General features: G+C 31.8%; 1 pseudogene; it reads right to left on the bottom strand.

The window, feature by feature from the left end:
- Positions 1-2,284: 2,284 nt before the first annotated feature.
- Positions 2,285-3,620, bottom strand: LOC120164442 (annotated as a pseudogene).
- Between the last annotated feature and the right edge of the window lie 6,260 nt (positions 3,621-9,880).

Genomic DNA, 9,880 nt, shown 5'->3' with positions numbered 1-9,880 from the left:
TCTTCATCGTTAATAGAAGTAACAAAATAACTAATAAAATTAAAATTTAAATATCAACTTAAAAGTAAAAGATTCATTAGATTCTAATTCAACAGAAAATGTTTAGTTCAAATATCGATTCAAGAGTAAAAATAATTTAATTACCAACTTAAGACTAAATGGTCAGTTGAAGTACCAAATGTGCATTAAACCATTCTATTTAATATAAAAAGCATTACACCTGCATATGAGATGAGAGTGTGGTATGGGCACATGGGATGAGTGGGTGCCTATCTTTCTCCCAGACCAACCTTTAACCAACTTCTTTCTCATTCATTAATTTAATGCCATAACTAATAAATAAGAAGAAGAAATTGAAGATTTGGTTACCTACGTACTCGACCTGCCCTTTCAAAAGCCAGACGTGTCACTACCTCCCTCCCCCCAACCAATTTTATTTACAAGGCCAGCCATTTCGTGATTGCTTTTCCAATTGACATTGACTTCCTAATCCCATTTATTGATTTTATGGGTAAACTGCATAAACCATCACTCAGCTTTTTGTACTCCTGTTTTGGTCACTAAATTTTAAAAGTTTGTAATTTTGTTATTCAACTTTCAGACCACTCGTGTGTGAATTTGGTCACAAAAATCATGACCACTTCCCTCTTTTGTTGTTGGGTATAAAAGTTATTCTTTTAATAAAAAAAAATACTTTTGAATTTGGATTTTTAAAAACTCATTAGAACATTTTTGTTAGGAAGAGTGTAAATTAGAATATAATTTGGTCTGGCTGCCAACTTATTTCTTTTTCCATATTAAATTACCAAATTAAATGCAACCCAATGGGGATGGTTTTGGTAAGAGCCGGATAGTTTCTTCAATGACCCATTAATGCGTGCATTGCCTTTGCCTACCTTTCCTTTTTAAGTTGAGGCTGACTGAAATTGAATGCAAAACTGGTTTTAGAATAATGATCCTCATCTATTATCTTCCTAATACCCACACCCAATTCTTGCTTAATTTCATTACTCTCAATGAATTTATCTCAAAACTGTGTTTATTATTCTTATTATTGTGTGTTAAAATTGTTAATAATATAGCTTTTATAATATTGAAATTTAAAATGAAAATAAACACTAGTATTTATTTAATAAGAATTTAAATCATTAATAATTTTATTTATCTGGACCGACCCGGATCGCACATCTGATTTTGATGGGTGAGTCTCTCGATGAGGATTTTCTACATACACAATGACTCGAACCTGAGACATTCCTTAAACGATATCAAGCTATTAACCACTTAAACTAACATCGTTGGTTATAATCACCAATATTAATAGAAAAAAAAACAAGAAATGTTATGCCCAACAAGTTTGTGCAGAAGGACAGGTTGTAGTTCTCCATCCAAACCTTAAAACACATGGATTTGGTTCCTTCACCGCCATTGGACATGTTACTTTTTATTTTATTATTATTTTAATATGAACTTTTCTTTTATTTTTAGTATCTGATATGAATTATTGAATATATACATATATATATATATATTCTTTATGATGTAAGACGGTTTAAACATGAATGCCAGCCATTGCCAGACTAAACAAACCGATTAGTCACCATCTCATCCACATGGTTCGATTGCATTTGCATGTTGACATCAAGACCTTTTTCATTAATAATTCAACACCTTTCATCTTTACTGTTTTTTCTTCATCTTCTCATTATTTCAAAGGATTTTTTTAATTATATTCTTTCGTAAATAAGTCTAAATTATTTGTAATTTTGTGTTGTATCTGTTATTTTGTTGCGTTTTAAATTATTACCATATCCGTAAAGTAATGAGAGGTTTTAATTTGGTGATGTGGTATTATAATATTACGTTATATGACTTACTGTAATAAAAAAAATAAGAACTATATTATAAAAATATCAAATTTATGGTATAAAAATTGTTTACATCTTTAAAATACCTTCTCGTGCTTTTAGGTTTTTTTTCTAAAAAAAATCATTCTGGATTTGTTGAGTTGTTTCGGTAGTAAGAAGGAACGTTTTTATTAAAGAATCCGAATTTGAACGCATGCGGGAATATATATATTGTTAATATGTTAAAAAATTATGAATGAATATTATTTTGTAAGTTTTAATTGCGCTAAATTATTTTTAAAATAATATTATATTTTGCTTACGTAAGTACAGAAGAATTTATAAAATTTTAAATTAGTAAGGCAGTCATTGTCTATTGACTGTAACTCCAAAACTTTGTTTTATAATGTGAAAATAGCAATTCGAAGATCATAATATATAATTTCTTAATCTTTTATGCTTCCTTTCAACAGGGATTGCATGTTCTTTCTTTCTTTTTGGACAAGGGATTACACGTTCGTTTAACTGATACAACAAATCAAAAGAATTGGATAATATCTGCAGAAATCAGCTTTGATTACAGAAGGGCAGGCGAAAAGATGGTAATGATTAAGCAATTATCTCAAATTATCATCTAAAAGTAAAAAAAAAAAAAAACGACCCTAAGAATCCAAAGGTCTGTAAAATCTATAGAAGCCGTTTGAATTTCGACAGTTCCTACAAATTTCACTCCTTCCAAACCCTAATTGCCAGCACAAACACGCTGCCTTGGCCACCATGGCTTGTTCAAGAAACTGGAAGTTGTTGTTTTGTAGCTTTGGTTTGGACTCGGCCGAGTTAGCACTTGAAACTCGAGATGACACGGCTGAAGTAATCCCAATCGAAAGCTCCAAATTCAACTCTTCCCCATCACTTGGATTATCATCATACTGCTTCTTCTTGTGTAGCTGTTGTTGTTCTTCATCTGTAGTCATGCCACTGCTGGCGGTACAGTTGGGTTCTTCGAGGGAATCTGCGTTGGGTTTGAATGAAATGCATTGAATTTGAATTCTGGGGGAGACGATGGGGTTTTCATGAAATCCGATTTGGGTGCGTTTCTGAAATCCAATTCAGTAGGGGCTGCGATGATTGGGTTGGTGGTGGTGGGATTGGGTGCAGTTTCTTTGAGAGGACGATGAGTTTGGGGGTCGATTCCTCTGCTGATAAGCTTTCTTTTGAGGTGTGTGTTCCAGTAATTCTTTATCTCATTATCTGTTCTTCCCGGTAATCTCCCAGCAATCAAAGACCACCTGCAAACACATTTGAAAACATTAAAAATTTATCAAATACAATGAAATTAAAGGGAGGGGAGGAGGAACTCACTTGTTTCCAAGTAAACTATGAAGCTTGATGATGAGCTGGTCTTCTTCTTCAGTGAAATTCCCTCTCTTGAGATCAGGCCTCAGGTAATTTATCCATCTTAATCTGCAACTTTTACCACATCTAAGCAGCCCTGCAAACCAAACCATGATTTAACAAAACAAATTGGTAACAAAGAAAGAAGAAGGAATTAAAAGGGTAAAATACCGGCAGCTTTGGGGAGGGAACGCCAGCAACCTTCACCATGGAGACGGATGTAATCGACGAGGCGTTGGTCCTCGTCCTTGGTCCAGGCACCTTTGTTGGTATGAGCTTTCTCACAACAAGGTGATCGTCCCATGACTTTTCAAACTCAAAATGAAATCAGTTACAGAATATTGGTGAGAAAAACAAAACAAATGGAACAAGCTTCGAGGGTTGTGTAAGAAATTAATATATATAGGGTGGTTGGGGAGTGAGAGAAAAGGGGACTCGAAAGGCAAGTGGTTGGAGAGTGGGAGATAGATTCGGTGGGTACCTCTGCTTTTACGTCCTTGGTTTTGTAGGCTATGCCTTTGTTTCGTTCCATGTGTGGACCAACACGTTTTCCCCCCCCCCCCCCCACTATCCTTTCCTTTGCCCTGCCCACCCAATTCCAACTTGCTCCCATCTTTTCCCACCCCAATCCACGTTTTCTCATTCCATCCATTTGCTTAAATACGATTTAATATTAAACAATACATATTTTCTTTATACTAAAACTTTTTTATTTTTCCATAATTTATTCCATAACATCAATTTCGATCAAGCCTTTCTTATATCAGTAAAGATATGAGTGGCATGCAATTAACAAAAGCAGCATGGTTTATTGATCTTCTTTTCATTTTATTACCATAATTACAGTTAATTATCTATATAAATCTTAATATATTGATATTATGTGTCGTATATATTTTCATTATTATTATTCTTTTTGATTATGTATAATCCATGGCTAATTTAAAAATATTTTTTAAGATAAACACATATATTAATTACATATTTTTTGTGCGAAGTAAATATAAATAAAATTTTAATACAAACACAATTCAATGAAATAGATCACTACTTAAACAAATTCAGATTTAAAAGTAGGCATGTATTCACCTTGACTTGGATACATCTTTCAATGTATGCATTGTTATAAATTAATCTGATAAAAACTTTAGGTCAAATTGAAGTCATGTTAAATATTTTTGAATTAAAATTAAATTAATTTTAAATTTAATAAAAATAATATTGAGCAAAATATGAACTGATTAAAAGATTATCCCGTTCGGTTACAATCCTAAGGTGAGGTGCCTACAAAGCAACCATAGCTCGGCTTACCAAAAAAATGTGATGGAACTTCAAAGTTAGGTAACGACGCAACAAGCCCAATAGAAGAAAGTGGGCGGAAACTGGCCGCTTCAATTAAAGAATCTTCGGCCATTTTCAGCCCTCATCTCTACTATACATAATCTTTATCTCAACTCTAAAAATTAAATTATAATTTATCTCCAACATTATCTCTATATATAATAAAAAACACAAAAAATAAAAAAACAAATTACAAAAAAATGTAGCGCAACTACATTACAACGCCAGTTATAATGTGCACTATAACTGTCGCCACAATACAACTATAAAGTGGCGATGGGCTGGAGCATATGATCATCTCTAAAGTGGAGATCTTCACCACTCCAGAGATGCACTGGAAATGGCCTAAGCCTATATTGGGATAGATCCTAGGGTTGGGATTTGAGAATAATAGTTCTATTCATATACAACATGAAGTTAATTTCAGTTTGATAAAAATAAATTAATTTCAGCATTTTATTTTCCCCATCCAATAATTATAAAAATATATAAAATTAAAAATTTAACACTAAATGTAATTGGATCATGTCTTAATATATATGTATACATTGTGGTGGATGAAATAATATATTTATGTAAAAATAATTTTTTAAATATCAATAGTGATACTAGGTTGAGGGAAAAGCAATTAATATATAAGTTACATTGATTAGGGGTTCAATATCTAGTTTAGTCATTTTTTTATTGTTTAGTTAAACAATATAAATTTATGAAAAATATAAAAATATTACTAATAACTAAGAAATAATTTTTTAATCAAATAATACCAAGTTAATTAATGGCATAACTTAGTCAAACTCTTAAATAAACAGTATAAATATAAATACACATTCAAAGTTTAGAGTAGGGTTTCAGAGATTTAACTCTAGTCGTTAAAGATGACTGATTTGAAAGAATCTATCGTTCCCCGCCGGTGAGGGATGATAGCTGACTACTAAATCTTTGTTCTCATAAACACCTTTAACTATAAAAGATTACTACCTTGAAGGAAATTGCCGAGTAGAGCAATCAAACACCACTCCCTACCATAAGTGGGAAAAAAAACTTTTGATGAAAGTGGAATGAAACGTGTAAAAAATATGAAGGAAAAAAAAAACAATGTGGATGGAATGAGCTGTTTCGTTAGAGCTTTGATTCGGGAGAAAGTTTAGTTGGAGCTTACGGAAGACATTGTCATTAAGACCGACAACGGGGGCCATTTTTGCACCGGTGACTGATTTCATGTAAAATTGTACCTTTTTATGCCCTTAATTATTTAACTTTTCCCATATTATAATTTTTTTCAAACTTTCTTTTTTAACACGATATACAACACGTTTCTTTATTTGTTGTTGGTTCATACATGCCTTGCACATTGATATGGCTAAGGATAAGGATCTTGTGAAAGAAGGAAAAGACTCGGCCGAGACTATGTGGGATGATATGGCGAAAAATGTATTGGAACAAGCGGAGAACGTTCAAGAAAAGGCCATCGAGGAAGCACAACAAGATAAGAACAAGGTTAAAACTTGTGCGAACAAGTTGAAGCACATCACTTCAATGGAGGCATTGAATACAGTGATGGGTTTGGCCATTTTACTTGGATTAGCTGTAGTGTATGGGATGAGTGTGTGGGTTATGTCATTTCGAGCAACGTACTGGCCGGACATCTACCGAGACAGCAGTTCGGGGTGGTGCAGAGCAAGTTATACTCTGTTTACTTCAGGGCAATGGCTTACAGTATTGGGTTGGCTTTGTGGAGCACTTTTTGTGCAACAGGAAAAGCTCTATCTCAAGCTACCCGGAGATGTTTCAATCTTTTAATCTTTTGTCATCAATTTTCACGGTTTTGGTTAATGCACTACGTTTTGGTTAATGCACTACGTTTTAGTGTGATAACCGTCGTTTTGTTATCAAAATAATTCATGACTTCTTAATAAAGAAAAAGAAAAAGGTAATATAAATAAATATGATCGATCCACAGGAATTATGGTATTTCTGATTTAATAAAGATCTTTCTTAATTTTAGAAGAAGATGAAATTCCAGATGATGTTGAAAAGATATATTAAAATAAAATAAAAAAATGAAAAATAATATAATAATAAATATTAATAGTAATAAATATAAAAGGGGATTTTTAAAAGTTATTTTTAATATTAAATATAAGAATTAAATAAAATAAAAAATAATTAAATAAACAAATTAAAGAGATTAAAATAAAGAGAAACTTATTGTGAAAGCAGCCTCAAACTTCAGCTTCGCCTCAAATTCCTCGGGTCATCGAAACATATTTTTACTTCAAGATTCACGTCAGCTTACAAGGACAATTCTTCATTGTCAACTCGGATTGTGTCGTTTCAATAACAACTGATTCCGATCTCAGCTTCCTCTTAGCAAACAATTTTGCTAAGTGTGTTCTCGGGAAGTTGAATATGCTTTAATAAGCAAATCATTCTTTAAACGTTAACCATAACAATATCCGGACCAATGTCGAAATCGTTTTGATTTGAAAAGTAAGCTAAGAAAACAGAGAGAAAATCTGAAGTGATTTAAGTACCTTACAATTCTCACATTTGTAATTGAGCCTTCGCTTTAGCCTTTGGCTTGAAAGAAAATTAGTTAAGCATGACTAAATTCATACTTAGCATAATAGAAAAGTATGTGAAAAGTAGAGAGAAAGCTAGAGAAAAAAGAATATTTTATTCTCGAATGAGAGAGATATATTTCTAGGCTCACCCTTAGAGGGTAGTTATAGCCTTCAAATTCCTAAAAATAAGCTAAAACATCTTAAATCCTAATTAAAACTATCTAAACTAAAATACATAAACATAATAATATAATATTCTAAATCCTAATTAAAACACTAAAACCTATTTCAACTGAAATACCTAAAATAAAGATAAAATATAAAAATAATATCCTAAAACTTAATTAAAATACTAAAAACCTATTTAAACTAAAATACAAAGGTAAAATATAATGTTTAAAATATTATCCTAAACTTGAGTTTAATTCAAATCCGAATTCCAGCCAACTTTGATTCCGAAAATAAAATATCTACATAATTATATCATTTTTATATAATTTCCATAATCTTACGTCATGTACATAAAATGAATTAAAATGAACAAATAAATCACAAAAATCAATGATTAAATAATAATTTAAAAGTAAAATATTAACTAAAATAATCATTTATCATTGTGCCTATTATGCTCCTGATTGGATATTCATTATTTCGTACTTATCATATTGGATCTCCATTGCAGGTGATGTTCAAGAGGATGAAAATAGAGAAGGAAGATAGGAGAGAAAGACCTGACTTTGTTGCAGAGGAGAGCAGGAGACTGCTGAGCCATCGAGTGTTGCTGTAACACCCCCAACCCGTATCCGACCCGAATACGAGTCCGAAGTGTCACATTGACTTTTCAAACCTTGACTCTTCAGAAAAATCCCGGGAAATTTAAAACTTTATTTAAAACAAAATACAGACTTTATCAGAGTGCTCGTACTTAATGACTTATTACATGCCAACACTTTATACATAACCAAAAACATACTTTATCAAATATTTCTGATCTGATCTTTTGGTAAGGAAAACTGACCTGTCTTGCTCCGCATCACTCCTTACTCTTCTCGAAACCTACGTGTGAAACAATCACACGCTAAGTCGAAGACTTAGTGAGGCATAACCACTTATAATGCACTTTAAAACATATATTGATACATGCATGTTCTGTTCTATCATGTTATAGCAATTCCAGGCATTTTTCATATCGTATAGAATCATATCAGATTAATCGCAGTAAATTCATACATACACATAATTCATCATTCACATGTTATCATATAATCACATACTTTTCAATCAAACACTATACACACAACATCATATAATTTCTATAGCATTTATCATACCACTAACTTATATTTGTTCATATCTCTGGATTAGCCCATGTACATATGTGAGAACTATCGATATGTGAGTCTATAGAGGTTGTGCACTATGCTGTCACCACAGCTCGTATAAATGCACCGAAGTGCCCCGTAGAATTGCACCGAAGTGCCCGTAGAATTGCACCGTAGTGCCCGTAGAATGATGTCCATAAGGACCACGTAGAATTCCTTAAGAATCATATACATATACTATGGATCAAGTATGTGTCTTTCAAGACTTCACACAGGTTCCAAAGGATATACATATGTCCTAAAGAACCGAATAAACCCTCGACTCTTGGCATGCCAACTATACCCCTAGCTCTCATGACACATAACATGGGCGTTATCATTTATTTCATTTCAAATATACACATAAACTTGTAACTCACTTTCACATATCACGTATCACATAGCTTCTTTTCATATGATCACATAGTCACGTAGTTCACTTACCCGTAGATCATTTCCATATAATTCACATGTCACATATGTCATGTTTCATATAATTTTATCATTTCTCACCCAATCACCTTTATTCATATAAACATACTTATCATATCTTGTTCACATAAGATCATATACTTCATATAATATATCGAAACACCTAGAACACTTTCACGTAGCTTATAGTCATAAGTTTTATCTCGTATCATATACTTGTTTTCACATATATATTTCCTATCAATTCTTATGCCATCACATAATTCCTTTAACATACATAACATATCATGTAACATTATAATAGAAATACTTATAAGTCATATCACTTAAAGCACATATACTTATAGTCACATTGCTTATATCTTAATCGTATGCCTTCTCTTAAACATATATATTCACATGTTCAGGTAATTCACCATTTCATCACATAATTGGGTATTCATATAACTCATTTCATTTCATTTCATATCTATCTATATATATATATCCTCAAGATTATCCTAATATAAATCATATAGCACTCTTATATTTCGTATTCATCTAGGGCAGACTTATAAACATATCTCACTTCTATTATTTCTATATATATCTAATCTGTTACTTAATTCAATTTCTTATAGCTCTTATAATCTTCTCATATAACTTCACAAATTTCTATCATTCAACCCATGTGTTATAGTTTTATTTAAACCTATGAATCTTTCCCATCTAGCTTATCTTATACGTTCATCTTATCATTTATGTTCAAATCCCCTAGTTGGTGTACTATTTTCACTTCATCCTATAGATCAATATTATCCAGTTTATTTCACTTATCATATAAAAATATAATTATATTTTACTATGATCACATAGTTTATATCTCATACTTTGCTTTCTCATGTTCACCTATATCATGTCATATGGCTCATATCTTTCTCATGCAGTCACATAGTTC

This window comes from Hibiscus syriacus, unplaced genomic scaffold (genome assembly GCF_006381635.1).
Source record: "Hibiscus syriacus cultivar Baekdansim isolate YM2019G1 unplaced genomic scaffold, ASM638163v2 tig00111539_pilon, whole genome shotgun sequence".
In the NCBI taxonomy this organism is placed as follows: Eukaryota; Viridiplantae; Streptophyta; class Magnoliopsida; order Malvales; family Malvaceae; genus Hibiscus; species Hibiscus syriacus.
This window is presented reverse-complemented; position numbering and strand designations above follow the sequence as displayed.